The following is an 18,581-nucleotide window of genomic DNA, read 5'->3' as shown; positions in this document are numbered from 1 at the left end:
GTGCTCTTTACAAATTCCAAAAACTAAAATAAAAATACCTCAAGTCACGGAGTGGGCAAGGAAAATCACAACTGCTACCGTCTGTCCCTCACGATGGGAGCACGCCCACGGGCACTCTCTTCGTCCCGCGTTGAGCTACCTCCCTCTCGGCCCTGCTCGCTATCTCAACCCTGGAGAGGGAAGAGCGAAAGCCGGCCCGATCAACGGCCCACAGAGGACCTTCCTGCCTGGCCACCCTGCGTCTTCCTTTGGAGAAGAGCGCCCCTTGCGCCCCATGATGCGACTAAATATTTGATTGGTCCTCCCCACCTTTGGCTCAAAGGAGGGGGACCTATGACAGGATTTTACGTGGAATCACCTCATCCACACTCCCTTTCCCCCTGCTGGCGGAGCATACCATGTCCCCAGGAAGGATATAAACAGTCATAAAAACAGCACTGATAAAATGATCGTGAGCACACCATTCATACACAAAAATGAAACGCCCACAATGGATTTGGGGTTTACACTTACGTTTCCTTCCCCAGAACTTTACGGTTCCCAATGGGGCATTATGTTTCGGGCCCCAGCATTTGTGATGTTAGCGTTGGGCTAGTCCTTAGCAGTTTTGCTGTAATGATCTAACTCTGTCGGATTGGAGTGCTCTTCTGCCCACAAGGGTACCAAAGATGACATTCACAGGTGCTATGACCCACTAACCTACTTGCAAAAGGCACAGTACATATGGAATAGGGCAGCCACCTGGGGTCCAAGGCAGACATTGGAATTTTGCAGAAGAAGTGCTGGGTTCATAAAAATTACCCATCTTATTCATGGCACAGGAAGAACAGATATGCGCTGTCAGCTCTATGGAAGCCCTGATGAGTAGTCACAACCCCATGTGGATGCAAAGGGTGGCTGAAAACAGTGGGCCTCATTACGACCCAGGCGGATTTCGCGGTGCTAAATGCACCGCGAAGCATGGCGGAAAGCCGCCGATAGCGCCATGGGGGTTGGCGGATTTACCGCCCCATTCCGACCTCGGCGGAGCGGTAAATCCCCAATCCCCATTCTGCCCTTCCCCATTCCCATTTTTGCCCCATAGGGTATAATGGGAGTGGGGAAGGAGTTAATTACGCCACCGTAAAATACGGTGGCGTAATTAACAACGAGGTCCCGTAGCGCCATGGTTTTCTCCGGCTGGTAAAACCAGGCGGAGAAAACCTCCATGGCGCTACGGGAACTCGTAGTATGGCGGAGAGGTACGCCATGCACTACGCTGGCGTAATACCCTCTCCGCCAGGGTCCTAATGAGGCCCAGTGGGTTTTAATGTCCTCCACCTCTGGAACTGGTCAGCTAAGTGCAACACATATGAAGATGGCGACCCTCCGCCTCTTGTTGCTCTCTGGAGAGAGGTGGTGGCTTCCTGGGATATATGTTTTTTGAGCAGACATCTGGAGGAGTCCTGTTACTAACTCTGATACTGCATTTGCCTTTGGTTTTTCTCTGAGGCCCCTGTGATGCCATGAGACAGGGCTACAGCTGAACACCCGAGCCAAGCCAGGTCGCAGCGCTGTGGCATGTGTGTCAGGACCTCAGGCAGCCCGCCTGAGAAGTACACAGCGGACGAGAAGGCTGCCTCTCAGATATGACAGAGAAAGCATTTCCTAAAGGCGGCTTTACTCCTTCCCCCTTTTCTCCGAAATGGTCGGAGCAGGCACGAATCCGCTCAGGTCCTCACTATCAACGAAGTACGAGAAGCTCTTACCACCATTCTTTCAAAAATCCTGCCGTGCGAAGCCTGGCAGACAGCATTGAGAACCCTCTTCCCTCGTCCCCTGGTGGTATGCCCCTCACGCTTAGCTTTACTAAGATGATTTTAATGTTTATGGGAGCCAATGTAAAATGGAACAAGCATTGGCAATTCCAGATGTTTCGGCTTTTGTGTAGACTTGGGGAAGGTAGTTTCCAGGCAACGCTGTAATGCTACTAACTGGCCATTAATGGTAGCATCGGGAAAATGGTGCCAATACCTGGGCATACAACAGCAGCGCCTGGCAAATGCCTGACTGATACCGGTACAGAAGCTGGAACAGTTGGCTTTGCCAATGCTTGTTTCAAATAGGACGTCAGTGAAGGGCATGCTTACTGCTGATAGATCAAGTGGCTGAAGGCAGTCGCGGTTAAGACATTTTGCATTACACCAGTAGCGTGTTTCCAGCAGCGATTAAACCACGAGCTCGCAGAAGACTGCTTTGAAAAAAACCTGGCAGGATTTTTGAGTTCAAAGTTTGATTTGAAGGCTTGATGAAGGTAGCTCAAAGAGATCCCATAGAGGGTGTGTTTTGGGCACAAAGTGACAGAACATGGGTGGAAATGGCCAAAGCGATTAGCATGGCCACAGACAGTCAAGCATCGTCTCCCTCCTCATATGCCATTTCTGCTGCAATGCATTACTTTCAGTTTATAGGTGGCGCTAAAGCACCATCAAATAGCCCAAACTAAAAAGAATGTTTGCACGATGATAAAGTAACTCGTAGATGAGCAGCGACTGTCATAATACCTTTGACACTAACTTGCCAAGAGCAGCACAAACTGTGACCTCTGCCCACCCGGTGCTTGGGGGCTTGTAAGTGAAGAGGGGCTTTTGGAGGGTAGGGGAATAGCAACAAAGGGAAAGTGAAGTGGAAGGGAAAAACAGGTTATTTTTCCATAAGGGTTTGTGGCCATGCAGATAGCGTGGGGTAAATGCCCAAGAATTGAAAGTGGGTTTGGGAGGGGCAGACTGCAATAAGAGTGAACACAATAAGCAGTCTTAAGCTAAGATAACCTTGAGCCACTTTTCAATGTTTGAAAATGTAAACCAAATCCACTTAGCTCTTTGTGTCCAGCTTTACTACATGGCTATTAGGGACTTAAACAGCGGGAGCAGGGCAAGCAGGCAGGAAGGGTACAGGTTGCGAGGACACTCAGTGGAACGAGGGACTAGGGTCGCAATAGAAGGTTATGAGGGATTAAGCAAACAGGAACCTGTCAGGAAATAAGGTGCACAGACACTGAAATAAACTCGTGATTGTGCATAGACTGGGACAAGTGGATCATTGGGACAAAGCTTATCTGATCATGCTTGGGGGTCAGTGGTTGCACTGTCCTGGTTGGAAGGAAGCAACTAGGTTAACATGGCGTCCCACATGAGCTGTGGAATAACACAACTGTGATACATTCGCCCATGAGATGACCCTAGATAGCGAGGTTGGAGGTACTGTTGAGGACAGGGTTGCCCACCCATTGCATGGAGTGTACCCTGGGGATGGTACATGAGGGATGTCCCTGAACCATTGTCCATTGCCTGCAGACCCCGAGTCACCATCCTGGCCAGTAACATCTATTAAGGGAAGGCGATTTGACAACCACGCCTCCCATAATGCATAACATTACCAATCAGTATCAGTCACACCTGGAGTTGAACCTAAAACATCCGAATCATGTTCACTCAGGAAAAACTAGCCAAGACCCCAGAGAGGGCCTAAGCTTCAAGTCAGACCCAATCATATGCAAGGGCCGACTACTGGCACAGGACCAGTCACAGCATGTGTTCATCCCACTACACAACTCCTAACCGACAACCCGGCAAGTCTCCAGACTCCTTCCCTCACCAAGAGAGACTAGAGAAAAGATCCCCCCCCCTCTTTTCTTCTTCATGAAAAACATATTTTCACACCAACCCACAGTAAAAACAAAGTTTTCAGGAGGCAAAGGGATGATTCTAAAATTAGCTTCCAGGAGACATGTCGGGAAACCCTTAGAAGCATAAAACCTCCAGGGATAACCAGAAATCTTGTGGGGTGGAGCGACAAGCAATCTGTCTGAAAGAATCCAACACACTCACTAACTGGTAAAACAAGATGGCTGCCTCACGTTTTGAAAAATGTGATCCTCCTTCCCTACATGTACAACTAACCCATCAGGACACAGGACACTCTTCTTTCTCCCCCCTGGCAAACAGCTAGCCTCAACCCACTGTGACGAATCGAGTGAATTTGCCACTTTCCCCATGAGGGAGCCCTCCTCCGGCACCTTTGAGCCTGTGAGGCTAGGCAAGAGAGCCTGCTATGCAACACTGTGTCTAGGGGTCGAGGCAAGTGGGACCTCGCCGAGCGAGACTCCCCCCTTAGGGGACAAGGTCTCCCGCTCCTGTGATGCACTCCCTAAACCAGTACAGATAATGGCCTACATGGGACTTTCTGGAATGCCAAGAAGTTTCAAGCTTCAAGACTTGGACAAAAGAAAAGTTAATGTATATCCTTTGCAACAAGAAAGCGCTGGTCTCTTTTTTTTTTTACTTGAAAATTTGTATTAACGGATGTCACACATGTCAAACATGTCTGATGATCAGTTCATAGTCATCTTACAGGTAATGATACCAAAAAAATATTATAGCTTTGGCTTCCATTAGCCTGGGAAGGCAACTAACGAAAAAACACACACTGTGCCCATACATAACAAACACCGTCTTCCCCGCAGAGGCAAAACAACCATCAAACATCTGAGCTTTAGTTCAAACCCATGAACCTAGTGGAGAGAAGATAATCATGATATCGTCCCTGTGATATGACAATCCTAATACCTTATATATGAACATGTGGAGAGGAGAGAAAGAAAAATGGAAAGAGAGAAGGAGAAGAGGGAGAAAGATAGAATAGACACCAATAAACGCGGTAAATTGTAATGGGTTATTTATAACATGCTCAATACCCAGAGGTTGTGTTGCTCCGCGTCGTCTTGCTTCCAAGGCGAGCGCGTTGCCTCTGAGCCATCATCCCGAGCTGTAGCATCAACTGATCTACGGCACAGTATTCCAGTTGTCTCACAAAAGTGACACCACCATGCATGTTTAGGTTCTGTTCCTCAGTATACAGCGACAGCTTCGTTGTTTCTGAGGGGTAAATCCTCATAAGACAGTTTCAATATAAGAACAATATCATTAAAAAACCAAACAAGACCGAAAGCCCGCCCCCCCCTGCGTGACTCAAATCATCGAGGTAGAAGTCACCCCGAGAACATATATTACCAGATCGATAGACAATGAAGAAGTTAGCATGGAATAAACAGATGTTCAAATGAGGAGAGCAAATGTATTCCATTACTGTCCTGTGACTTCACAGAGAGCCATCCCAAGCGGTAGCAGACTAATGCCGGAGAACCATTCCTTCAAAACTGTTGTTATACACTACATCCTGAGGGACCCAGGTTGCCTGTCACCCATTAAATCCTCCATGGTCCTAGCTTCCGAACATTGCCTGCAGTCTTCCTCAAGAGGAAACTCTCCATCCGGTGGGTGTAAGCCACTAGGTTCCACCATCTTAATTCAGACAAGGATTGTAGGTCATTCCAGTTCAATGTACTATTCTTGAAGGCTACTGGTATCAGGAAGTCAAACAAAAGATGCTGGCCTCATTTCCCCGAAATTGAGGGTGGATATTACCAAACAATATAGCTGACAGCGACAATTGCATCTGTACTCTGCATATGTTCAAGATCAATGTCCAGAGAGGCAACCAATATGAAAATGCAAATTTACAATCAAACAGTATGTGGCGCAGTGAACCCGTACCCTCCCGATACAAGCAGCATGGGCCAGCCTGCACAGCTCGTTGCGACCTCACCACCCTAGGCGGGGTGAATAGATCCCTGTTATATATCATGTATAGGGTCTGAGTGACCGAGGCTGACAGCGAGGTATGCCTAATCTTCATCCCGATGTCAGACCAACTATACACTGGGAAGTCCCCTCCACATACTTCTACCCAAGAGTGGAGTGGGGAAGCAAGAAGGAGGATAGAGTTCTATAAATTGATGCTGCTGATGAGTGGGGGAGACTTAAGTACACCCGCCGCTGTAGTGTGTGAACGTACACTTCCCCTACCACTTTCTACTAACGGCCACTTTAAGGCAACCCAAATCTGTCCTGCAGCTCCTGGAAAGAAGTGGTACTCCTCTCAGACCAGATTTGTTTGACATACAATATCCCTGCTGATGCCCAAGTGGGCCAAAATATTGGTTTTCCACCCACTTTCATCTCGTCATTATACCAAAGCGCCTGCTGGACAATCACCCACTAGGGACATCCCATAGCCTCAAACCAAGTGTGCAGAACTTAACAAGTGAAGACAATTGTGGATACAGCTAGAAGCACTGGTTTATCAACCAGAATGGGGATCTCTGAGGATTTGTATGGGGCCGCCACGGCAGACTCCATCTCAAGCCATCTAGGTGTAATGAAGCAAGTAGAATCTTAGAACCGCTCTAACCTTTGCCTTATAGCAAAAGCCTCCTGGTACCTCTGGAACTGTTGCAAATTGGCTCCACCTTGTGTGGGATGTAGTGAAAACCTGAGCAGCGAAATCCTAGGCTTCTTTTTACTCCACAAGAATTGAGTAATAGGTCTGTTAAGTATTTTGAAGAATTGTGGTGACCACATGAAAGGCAGTATCGAAAGAGTGTACATAATCACAGGGTCCACTGACATTTTGATTGTTTCCATCCTACCCCACCATGACAGATGGAGCGGAGTCCACTTAGATAACAGGGTCTCTACTTTGGACAATACCTCATCAGCATTTGACCGTAGGAAGGATAGCTCAGGGGCAAGGCATTTGTCTTGGAAGCAGGACAATGTGGCACAATGCAGGTTTGAATCCCAATCCCACGTTTATAAACCACTCGCTGGTATTAAACGCATTATAAATGAACAATAAAATAAATAAATAAAATACTGTGCCCCTGATGTCAGCCAAAAACTTGACACCAAAGTATTTAATCCCATGAGGCTTCCCCATGAAGTGGGTTCATTCGGTGGCATAATTTCTGTCTTGTTCGCATTCAGCTGATATCCTGAGACTGTTGAGTAGAGCCTGATCTCCTGCAAGGAAGGGGGAAAAGCACTACGTGGATCTTCTAATAAAGCTAAAATGTCACCTACATAACACCTTGATCCTGGTGTCTCGAAGTCCAACTCCACAAATTTCTTCCTTAGCCCTGATGCGCTGATGTAACAATGAAAAGGAGGGATGAAAGAGGGCATCCCTGATTGAGAAACAAAAACAGACAGTGTGCTCTTAACAAACACGGCTGATCTGGGATGCTGATAGAGTGAAAATGAAGGAAATAAATTGGGCGTCAAACCCATGCCATTTCAGGGCCTAAACCAAGAATGCCCACCGAACCTGTCAAAGGGCTTCTCAGCGTCCAGTGTTAGCACCACCCAATGCCTGTCAGAAACCCCCACTTGCTAGGTCAATGAGGGCACACAACAGGCAAGTACTCACAACCGCAGGCCTCCCCTAAAGCCTGACTGATCCTTCATGGACCAATTCTGGTAAGAGTGGATCAAGCCTCATGGCTAAGATCTTAGTGAAAATGTTAGCTTCCGCATTGATCAAAGATATAGGTCGATCATTTTAAACCAGGGAGGGGTCTCTACGCTGGTTTTTTTTACATGTATCACGCCCTCATCAAACATCCCCTGCGGATGCTCGTCCTCGGTATATTCCTGGTATATCCCTGGAATATTTTCACAAAATCTCGGACCTAACCTTTCAGCAAATGTTTGGAAAAGATCCACAGACAGGCCATCCCGTCCGGGAGCTTACCCAAGTTTCAATTTGCATATCGCCAATGTAACCTTGTGCAATGTAATCTCCTGGCCCAGGGTTTCACATTTGTACTCAGGATGCTGCCCCTTTTGGGATGGGGAGCATCCTTCAGATACTGTTCACCGGGAATAGAAGGAGGAATTACTTCTGGCCTGTATATGGTCTTATAAAATTCAACAAAAAAGCCTGGTCTATCTAATCACCCGCCGTATAGACCCCACATCCCCCTATTATTTTGGTTTCTGGGTTCCCTAAACCTGGCAAGTAACTTCCCTGCCTTATTTGCCCCCAAAGACCCACAAAATATTTCAAGTGATATTTTGGCAGGAGACCTGCCGCCTTGCTGAAGCATTGCTGATTATACTCAATGTTCTCTCTGATCACTGCCATTTACTTCCCATGGGAAGGTCAGTTAATATAATCATCCTCCAAGTCCTTCATAATCGGAAGCCGCTTGGCTGCCTCCGATTTCGCAATTTCTTTCTCCCTTGCCACATGACCAATAATGTGTCACCGAAGTGACGCCTTATAGACGTCCAAAATCAAGCCACGAGAGAGATCCTCAGACTCATTACATAGAAAAATTCCTCTGTCAAAATCTGGATAAATATAACAAATTCAGGCACCCCCAGGAAATCTGTGTTTACTCTCCATATATTATTCCTTGCTCGCTTCTCTACCAACTCAATCAACTATCACTGGTGCATTGTCCGAGAGATATGAGTTGGGTATACAGCTGCCCCTTGCGCCCGCGCCATCAGTCCTTTGCACATGAATACGCAACCTGTTCTAGAATACGATGCATGCATGGGGGAGTCACATGTAAACTCCTGTGCATCCGGGTTGCATGTCCTCCACACATCTACTAACTCATTCTTCTGTACCAACCGCTCAAAGGCTGCGGGCATGCTAGATCCTCACAGGGGGGTTTGAGATCTCCTGTCTAGCACCAGCTCCAACGACAAGTTGCAGTCCCCACCCACTATCTTGAACCTCCCCACCAATTGCTGCATTTCCCCACTCAGGGGCCTCCAGAACTCTGACCTGCTGATTAGGTCCATAAACATTCACAATGGCTAGATGGGTACTACCCACTGTGCCCTTGACAATCAACCATCGGGCCCTTGCTTCTGAACATGACGCCACCATTTCAAAGCAACACTTTTTGTGCACCAATATCGCCACCCCCATTTTGTGTCCCGCAGCCTCACAGGCCAGCGCCTGCCTGACCCACTGTTTATTGAGTATGTTACACTCTGAATTAGACAGATGTGTTTTTTTGTATAAGGGCCACCTGAGTGCCCAGCCTTCTCAGGTGGGACAAGACCTTTTGCCTTTTAATGGGCGAGCATAACCCCTTGACATTCCATGTTATAATACTGATTATGGATCTGCAGAGCACACGTCTACATGAGAAATATTACACCATTGCTAAGGTCTAATGTCCTAAGTCAGAGGAAGTGATGTCATGTGACAGCCCCAGGCCGGAGTGACATCACAGGAAGTGTTGAAACACGACCTTTCACCCCTTGAACAAAAAAGGAAGTGGCATCACATAGCATTGTTCCTAAGTACACTACGAAAAATATGGTAAAGATATCACTATAATGTGTTCTACCTTTCACACAAGACGGAATCACTATATGTATCGTTAATATCAGTGTGACTAGGAACATATTACCAAATGACTGTGAATGCAAGCAGACATCCAAGGCCAAATAATGATGTGTTATGATATAGCACTTACGCTTAAGCGCTTTATATATGAATAATATACATACAATACCAAGCAACCTGTGCTGGTACTCATGTATCCACCTCCGAAGGATTGAAGGCTGCGTTGAGGTGTTTAAGCACAGACTAAAGAAGAGACCCACCCCCTGAAGTGTGCCTGAAATAAACCTTTAATGAGTCTAGCAATTATTTTATCGAATTCCAGAAAGACACATGATTTGTTATTTATATTCTTTCTTATTTAGGATCAAAGTTTGAAGTGTTACACTTTTGTGGAACACCCTGTTTTTTTTTTGTTTTTTTTTAAAGAGGCCGGAACAAGAAAGCCAGCCTCTGCAAAAAATAAAGAACCACATGGTGCTGGCCACACCCCAGTAGCTTACATCTAAAAAAAAAGGGGTAGCAAGGGAGACCACAGGGGTAGCAAGGGAGACCTCGGGGGGTCACAACTGCGGCCACTGGACACCCCCAAATGACATCCCTGCATTCTGTGTTCATTATATGATGTTAACATCATCACATCACATAGTTTAAGTCGTATTTTTATTTTAACACTGTACTTCTGTAATATATAAAAGGAGCACCCTCGGCGGGGGAGCCAGCCAATCAGGAGGCTAGGAACGTGGGCTTCAACCGCCAGTGTAAGCCTGCGTTCTAAGCCGCCTGACGGCCAGCTCCCCCGCTGCCATCTTCCCCCACCCTCCTTCCCCGTTTTATTTTCTTCTTTATTAACCCCCCCACTTACCTTACTTCGTCTGCGGCAGTCCACGCCGCCGCACACCCACACCTTCCTCTCAGCTTCCCATGGCCGCTATGGAAAGGGAAGCGTGCCTAGTATGGAGCCCTGCCTTTCCTTTCCATGTACGGAGAAAACAAGGGGGTCTCCCTGCCAGACATTAGTCCTGGTTACTGGGAGCCTTACCCAGAGTCTTTAGCTCACTATCTTTCACAGAGGAGAAATATCCAAAATATATCAGTCTTTCTCCTGCCCTGGGGCAGTCCAGCACCGAAATGCTAGGCAATTCTCCTCTGAACAAGAGTACCACCCTTGTTCAGAGGAGGATTGCCTAGCATTTCGGTGCTGGACTGCCCCTGGCAGGACAAAGACTGATATGCAGGGATATTTCTCCTCTGTGAAAGGGACAGTGAGCTAAAGACTTGCTTGAGACTCACCCAGGGGCCATCCACCCAAGAACAGGTCACTGGGCTGTGTTCGTGCTGGTAGAGAGACTCCCAGACCGCCCTTTGTTTTGCATATTAAATAACTTTGGGTCTCACCCTAGGTTACATGGGGAATCCAGGCGTGGACCCCTTGCTCACTGTTCTTAGAGAGGCACAGCTCCACCTCTCTGATGAGGCCCGACTAGGCTGAAACACGTGTCTGGGGATGCTGTTGGTACTCTTGTTCAGAGGAGAATTGCCTAGCATTTCGGTGCTGGACTGCCCCTGGGCAGGACAAAGACTGATATGCAGGGATATTTCTCCTCTGTGAAAGGGTCAGTGAGCTAAAGACTTGCTTGAGACTCACCCAGGGGCCATCCACCCAAGAACAGGTCACTGGGCTGTGTTCGTGCTGGTAGAGAGACTCCCAGACCGCCTTTTGTTTTGCATATTAAATAACTTTGGGTCTCACCCTAGGTTACATGGGGAATCCAGGCGTGGACCCCTTGCTCACTGTTCTTAGAGAGGCACAGCTTCACCTCTCTGATGAGGCCCGACTAGGCTGAAACACGTGTCTGGGGATGCTGTTGGTACTCTTGTTCAGAGGAGAATTGCCTAGCATTTCGGTGCTGGACTGCCCCTGGGCAGGACAAAGACTGATATGCAGAGACATTTCTCCTCTGTGAAAGGGTCAGTGAGCTAAAGACTTGCTTGAGACTCCCCCAGGGGCCATCCACCCAAGAACAGGTCACTGGACTGTGTTCGTGCTGGTAGAGAGACTCCCAGGACCCCCTTTGTTTTTTGCACAATTTGTATGCAGACCACCAGCGTATTGCCCCTGACATCCATATATTAGGAAATCTAGTACAATGAAGCATCCTATTCATTTAAAATTTGCAGTCCTGTAATAAAATATTATTAGTATTTGGTTTAAAAAAACCGAGGCGTTGAATAAGTATCAATCACAGAGTCCTGGTCCTAAGGATCGGGTCCGCTCCGAGCACCTCTGTTTCCACGAATGCTGTTTGCGATTTAAGCTTTGGACACATACTCCCTTCTGATACAAAAACAACAAAATGAAACAAATATAAAAATCTATAAATTCGACTATCGGAGGCAAATTCACTGTACAGGGTTTAGTTAAAAAGAAATAATAAAAGCAGCGTTGGGCAGCAAATGGTTTCAAAATTTGGTGAACCACGTGCAGCAGGAAGGGCTCGCCCTCGCCTGATATTTCCCCTGAGCCTCTGAAGCTGCAAGATTAGCTGCAGATCCAAAATGCATTGTGCTCAGCAAGTGTTATAGATGTATGCTGTGTTGCCTATGAAGCCCTTATAATATGAAGTGCTGTGCACCTTTAGGTCATGAAGTCTGCTCCTTTTAATTCCGTTGATCTGCAATGTAAAAAATAAAAAGTACAATGCCGGTTCCAAAAAGGCATCGTCAGAGGTGGTATTCGAACTCTGCTCCCATCTGGTTGCTCCTCACTTGGGAGGCCATGTCCTATCCACTTGCCGATCCGAAGCTACAGGAGTGAAGCCCGGAGAAGTGTAGATGAGCCCTGACACTTCCCCAAACATCACCATGAAAGCAGCTCAGACACAATGGGCCACATTACACGGTAGGCGGTAAGGGCACCGGTGCCGGTAATCCCTTACTGCCCTATTACGCGGTCCCTTAGCGGGTCCCTTCCTTAACGCCAGGTCTGACCTGCCGTTAAGGACGGGACCCGTTAAGGGACTTCAGAGCTAATAACGATACTGCAAATTGCGGTACCGTTATTAGCTACTTCCCCAATCCCATTGAGCTCTATGGGGGCTCAAATGGGAAGGAGGAATGGTTCCCAGAATGGGGACTTACCGAGTCCTCCAATGTCGGAATGACCCGGTAAGTCCCTATTCCGGGTACACGGACCCGGAATGCGGTAAGGGGGTAGCCATGGCGCTAATAGCGCCATGGCTACCGCCTACCGTGTAATGAGGCCCAATGTTTTGCTTCGGCACTGCGGTTAATATCTGGCATCACACCGCGGAGAGAGTGTAGAGGTGTTGCTGGTTTCTCTTTGCACAGCCCCTGATTAGAGGTCAGGTCTCCTATCAAGGCAAACAGTGTGCCTTGTATGTTGACTAATACCACAAATGTTGATGACGTGTACAGAAGTCTTGAATTTTCATCCTGGGCAGGACATTGTCTGAGTCTGCAGGTTCAGTTGCAAACATTCCTGCTTTGGGTAGATATGGCTGTGAGGATGTACTTATATCGGACCTCTGCCTTTCATCTTTCTGACTCGCTTTTTATGGTATCAGGTAACATGTCCCCATACATAATGTCCCCATACATAATGTCACTGGGAAAAGCCATTGGCGACATTATATATGGTGACATTATGTATGGGGAAGGGTTGCAGGGATGTCCCCTGCTCCCCTTGTAAAAAAAAATAAACATTTGGGGGTTGCTGGGGTATCTGCTGCATGTACAATGTAATAATGTCTCTGCAGAAACTGCAACTTTTTGTCAGCAGACATTTTTGCGGGGACATTATTACATGGAACCGTTTTCATTCACTTTGGATGATGACATGAGGGTATGACGCACTCCACTCCCAGTCAAAGAAGACGGGTGAAACCAGCCATCTCTTCAGCGTATGACATTTCTCAAATTCCTCTTCCTCCGGCTATCAAGGGTAGGTCTAGTTGGGGAGGCGCTACTGCCTCAATGAAAGGGGGTTCCATGCCAGATAGCTTCAAGGCTGCTCGTTCATTTTCCTGTTCCACATTTACTTTGCACTACACAATTCTTTTTGAGAATTCCCTTTAACCCTGCACTTACTGTACTGAAGGTTGCAACAAAATGATTCTTTATGTTGGAAAAATGGCTCATGGGTTTAACCACAAAGTGGTGTCCCGTGATCCTTTTGGTATTGTCTTTTGCTATATTGCCCAGGACTGTTCTGTTTACAATATATTTAGGACTGGCCCAACGAAGTGGGATTAAAGGGAAGGGCCAGATCATGCACTGGTACTTGCCGTTACAGTCCTAATATCCTGATGTCGCACTTCAACTTCCTACAATTTCTGACCCAGAGTGGTGATATTGACGATGTCGCACTTCAACTTCCTAACTTTTCTGACCCAGAGTGGTGATATTGACGATGTCGCACTGCAACTTCCTACCTTTTCTGACCCAGAGTGGTGATATTGACGATGTTGCACTGCAACTTCCTACCTTTTCTGACCCAGAGTGGTGATATTGACGATGTTGCATGTAACTCCCTACCTTTTCTGACCCAGAGTGGTGATATTGACGATGTCGCACTGCAACTTCCTACCTTTTCTGACCCAGAGTGGTGATATTGACGATGTTGCACTGCAACTTCCTACCTTTTCTGACCCAGAGTGGTGATATTGACGATGTTGCATGTAACTCCCTACCTTTTCTGACCCAGAGTGGTGATATTGACGATGTTGCACTGCAACTTCCTACCTTTTCTCACCCAGAGTGGTGATATTGACGGTGTTGCATGTAACTTCCTACCTTTTCTGACCCAGAGTGGTGATATTGACGATGTTGCATGTAACCCTCTACCTTTTCTGACTCAGAGTAGTGATATTGACGATGTTGCATGTAACTTCCTACCTTTTCTGACCCAGAGTGGTGATATTGACGATGTTGCATGTAATGTCCTACCTTTTCTGACCCAGAGTGGTGATATTGACGATGTTGCATGTAACTTCCTACATTTTCTGACCCAGAGTGGTGATATCGACGGCATGTTGTTGCTCTACTCGCAGCGACAGGATGAAGTCTCTGAGAAAGGTGGAAAAACCTAATCCTGCCCTTTTGGGGAAGAGCTGAATTTAAATGTTTCTTTTATAAATTCGACATTTGTGAAGCTTCTCAGACTTCAAGTGGAACAAATGTAAACCTGGCTTGCACAGTATATTTTATTACTTCCGTTAAACACCTTCAGATTTTCCAGGGGCAATAACTGATTCCAAATGCAAAGCAGTTTGTATGGGATTAGACCTGGGTGTAAAACAGCAGGACTTGGTTTCTTCCAGAGCTTCGTCGGTGCAGACCCGCAGCATGCAAGGAAACGGCCTACATATGCCTCTGCGCTCTTGGGAGATTCCTTTCCGCAGGATGTCGGGAAATCAGGAAGGCGGGATTGGGCAGCTCTTAATCACAGTAACACTTGGACTGCTCCACACAGAACTACCGCCAGGCACACACACATCAGATATCCTGTACATCTGGAGTGTGGGTTAGAGGTCAGGCAGATCAGATGATCTCAGACCAGCATGACTAGGAACCGAGGCTCACACTAGCCCTCTCCAACCACGCTCATTAGTCAGTGGAGACCTCTCATGATAGAGCATCACACAGGTAACTCACCAACCGCCAATTACTACAATTTTCTCGCTCCTCGCGTCCACCTAGGCCTTGCCAAATATCCTTCAAGCGTGATTTTTTTTTGCCCCACATGAGAGGCAATAAAAAGAGAAGAGGCGTCCGATCAAAGGGATGGGAGGCAGATGAAAGAAACGGGAAATTGGGAAAGACGAGAGAAAGAACGCAAGGTAGACAGAGCGGCTGGGATTAACGATCAAAGGTGGAAATCTGGCAAACACCTGCCCATAGGAGGAGGATTTGCTGAGGTCCAGTTGTTTCATGTCACAATGAATTTGAGAGAGGCGTTTGTGAGGTGCTGTTACATTGCAAGTTAGCATTCAGTGCTTTCAATGTTAGGCTTACCTTGCCCACAGACGACACATGGAAGCAATGATTAATAAAATTGAGGGCTTTCAGCGTAACAATGCGAGCGACTTGGCTCGCGCAATAGGAGAAATCACGAACAGGGGGCGAACCTACAAAGAACAGTAGGTTCATATATCATTTCCAGTGCAGAGAAAATCCAGAGAAGGATGCAGTAAAAAGCTTGGTGTATTTTAGGATCAGGCAGCAGGCCTAAGGCCAGTGTCTGCTCTGAGCCACGCATTGAGGTTTTAAGCGGCCGGATAATAGCGAAATCATATCTTGCCTTGTCACAGAGTGCATCCAGGTGAGGACAATGTGCAGGATGGATTCTTCGCTCTGATTTTTTTATTTTTTTTATCTTACATGGGCACTGGGCAAAAGGCATAGACAGGGTAGGGCCTGAGCGGGAAAGGCCCACCCAGCATCTGTAAATGCCCACTCAGCAGCGCTGTGTGGGCATTTACAGAGATTTCTGTCAGCGCAGTGGGCCCAAATACATTATCGTCATGCCCCATTCTAGACAATCCTGGCTAGGCCTCTGCACTGGGCAAGCACCAGTGGGTACAGAAATGTTAACATTAGTGCGTTACATTGGATAAGGAATTGAGGGAAACGTAATCAGTGGTCGAAGTGAGCAGGAACGGTCTTCCACTAATTTTATTTGTTTACTGTTAACAGCTCCACTGCTTTTTGCAACCATTTCGGAACTTTCCTTTGTGAAGTTAAAGCACACTTCCGCACATTACCACCCAATAGTCAGTCACAGGTAAAGTGAAATCTGTTTCAGCTCAATTGGCTCTGACCCAGCATGACTGCAAGCCTTGAAAGGTGTGTTGCACGTTACCCCCATTTCTGCTGCTGGAGTCACAGTTCCACTACTTATACATGTGTCACCCCAGAAGCACCGCTAAGGAAAGGTGTGGGGTTGATTATTTAAAGCGCCTATACCCGTGTCCGGTTTCTAAGCACGGATCGGGATTCGAACCTCTGTTGCTCTGTGGTCTCGCTTCTTAGACCAGCACGTTGCCCCTGTGCTATCCTCCGTTCACACGTGACAACGTGAGTGGCCTAACAGATGAGCTAGAGCTTCTGTAGAGTTTCCCTACTTGGAATGAAAAAGTAAGATCAATTTTTTAATAAAATTAACGTGCAGTCAAAAAAGCGGCCAAAATAAAAAAAACATTTGCATATATCAAATCGAAATCAAATATAAATAGGTCACTGCATGTAAACTCCCTCAGTTCTTTTGAATGAAATCCATGATTGTTACATATAAAATTTATGAAATCATTCTAAGGATTCGACTCGCGTATATTTTGCATAGAAAAAAAAGAAAAATGGAACAATCTACTTTCCCATCTGTGCACTATTTCAAATATATATCACTGAATGTTATTCCAATGATGGCTGACCTTGGCATTTATTGGGTTAGAGCAGACTTGCCATGCTTTCGCTTTTCATTCACTTTGCCATGATGATTTTTGCAGCTGAGGGAACACTCCTGGACAGTTCTCTGTGTTAGTTCTGCATATTGAAGACGCAACACAAAAGAGACCCATTTTCTTGGGCCGTTTTTGTGCAAGCTTCAATATGTGGAAATATGACAATAAATGACCGCCCAATCTACTCACCTCCGAAACAGATTCCCCTGCCCGCCACCACCCCTCCCACGCTGCTGGGATCTCTTGATAATTGGGGGGTTTCACCGCCCGAAGTCCCCCTTTCCTCCTCCACCATTGCCCATCCCAGCACAAAGCATTTCTCCTGTACCCACCCCACCACAGACACACTAACAGTCACACAAACATGCACACACACGTGTACCCGCTCCCTGCCCCAACATTACTCTTAACTAAACACACAGACACAAACAAACAGCTACACAAAAGCACTTACCTGTTCTGCCAGAGACGTCCCTCATCTGGCTCTGCGGTGCCTTTCAGCACCTGTGCACACACGTGTGCGTCGCAGGGGCTGACAGTTTAATTTAGAAAGACCGCTCAAAGCACTCTCCAAGCAGTCTATGTAAATTGGTCATTTATAAAATGATTTATTTTAAAATTGTTTTATTCACTTAATACCCTCCTGGGCTGGCTTGAAGTATCAAAGAGAAAAGCAGTTTCCCTTCGACAGTTCTGTTCTCCAGCCACGCATGATCAATGAGCAATGCAAAGCCAAGGCAATTTGCTTCCCCACACCTGCATACCCCATTGGTAATGCTGGCTGCTGAACTGCATGTTTTTACTGGGCAACTATGATCGATGCCTAGTACAAAATATTATGCCTGCCCTATTGGCCCTACAGCGCCTCGCATACACACAATCACATTGATTGTGTGTGAGGTGCCGGGTCGCAGCAGGCAACAATGGCATTTTGTTCTGGGTATGCCCAGTAAGAAATTCCATGCCTGTGCATCCCAGCATGCTGCACGGACACAATTGATAGTGTGTCTGAGTCGTTGGGGGCTGGCATAGCATTTTTTAAACAGCATTTGTACCCAGTGAAAAATGCCATGCTGTCTTGTGGAACCCAGATCCTCGCACACAATCTGCTCCCTATGCCTCCCACCGCCTCTCATGCACACATGTGTTTGTGTGCATCTTTGATAAATCAAGCAAGCCAGTATACCCATTTCTTACTGTTGAATGACATTTTGTATTTGGCATCTTTGAAAAAAGCATGCATGGTAAGTGTTATCTGCCTGGACTGGCATTTTGGTGCAGCCATTCTAGCAATTTCTTACTGTGGCATATCATTTTGTATTTGGCATCTTTGATAAAGCAAGCATGTGATGAATCTTGCGGAATCCTCATAGCATCCCTGCCTAAAGTCTCCTCCAAGGCTGGCCTCCTGATCCTAACCCTGGGGGTGGTATTAGCCAGATGATCACCTGGGAGGAGAAGAGTCTCAGAGGAACAGAATGATTCTGTTAGGAAAGACGCAGTATTTGTCTTCTTCGGAGAAGGAGATTTCTACAATGCTTGTATATTTAATGGCTTGTTGCCATAGTAAGACTCCCCCTCATGCAGTTACCCAAATTGATGGTAGTGAAAGCTCATGTATTCAACAAGAGAATATATGTGGAAATCAGAATTTTAATATCCAGACCTCTGATGAACATAACTCTCCCATAAATTGGGGCCAACCCTTGACTCCTTTGAAACCCTCCTTTATAGGTCCATTCAATACCCAGAATAAATTCAATACAACCATAATTGGTATTCATAAAGGAAAAGGTGATCAGATCATACGTGACTTCAAGTCCCACAATGCCCTAACTACTGGGACAAGGA

The sequence above is a fragment of the Ambystoma mexicanum genome, chromosome 12 (assembly GCF_040938575.1).
Source record: "Ambystoma mexicanum isolate Mex_15411 chromosome 12, UKY_AmexF1_1, whole genome shotgun sequence".
Classification (NCBI taxonomy): Eukaryota; Metazoa; Chordata; class Amphibia; order Caudata; family Ambystomatidae; genus Ambystoma; species Ambystoma mexicanum.
Note: the sequence above shows the minus strand (reverse complement) of the source record.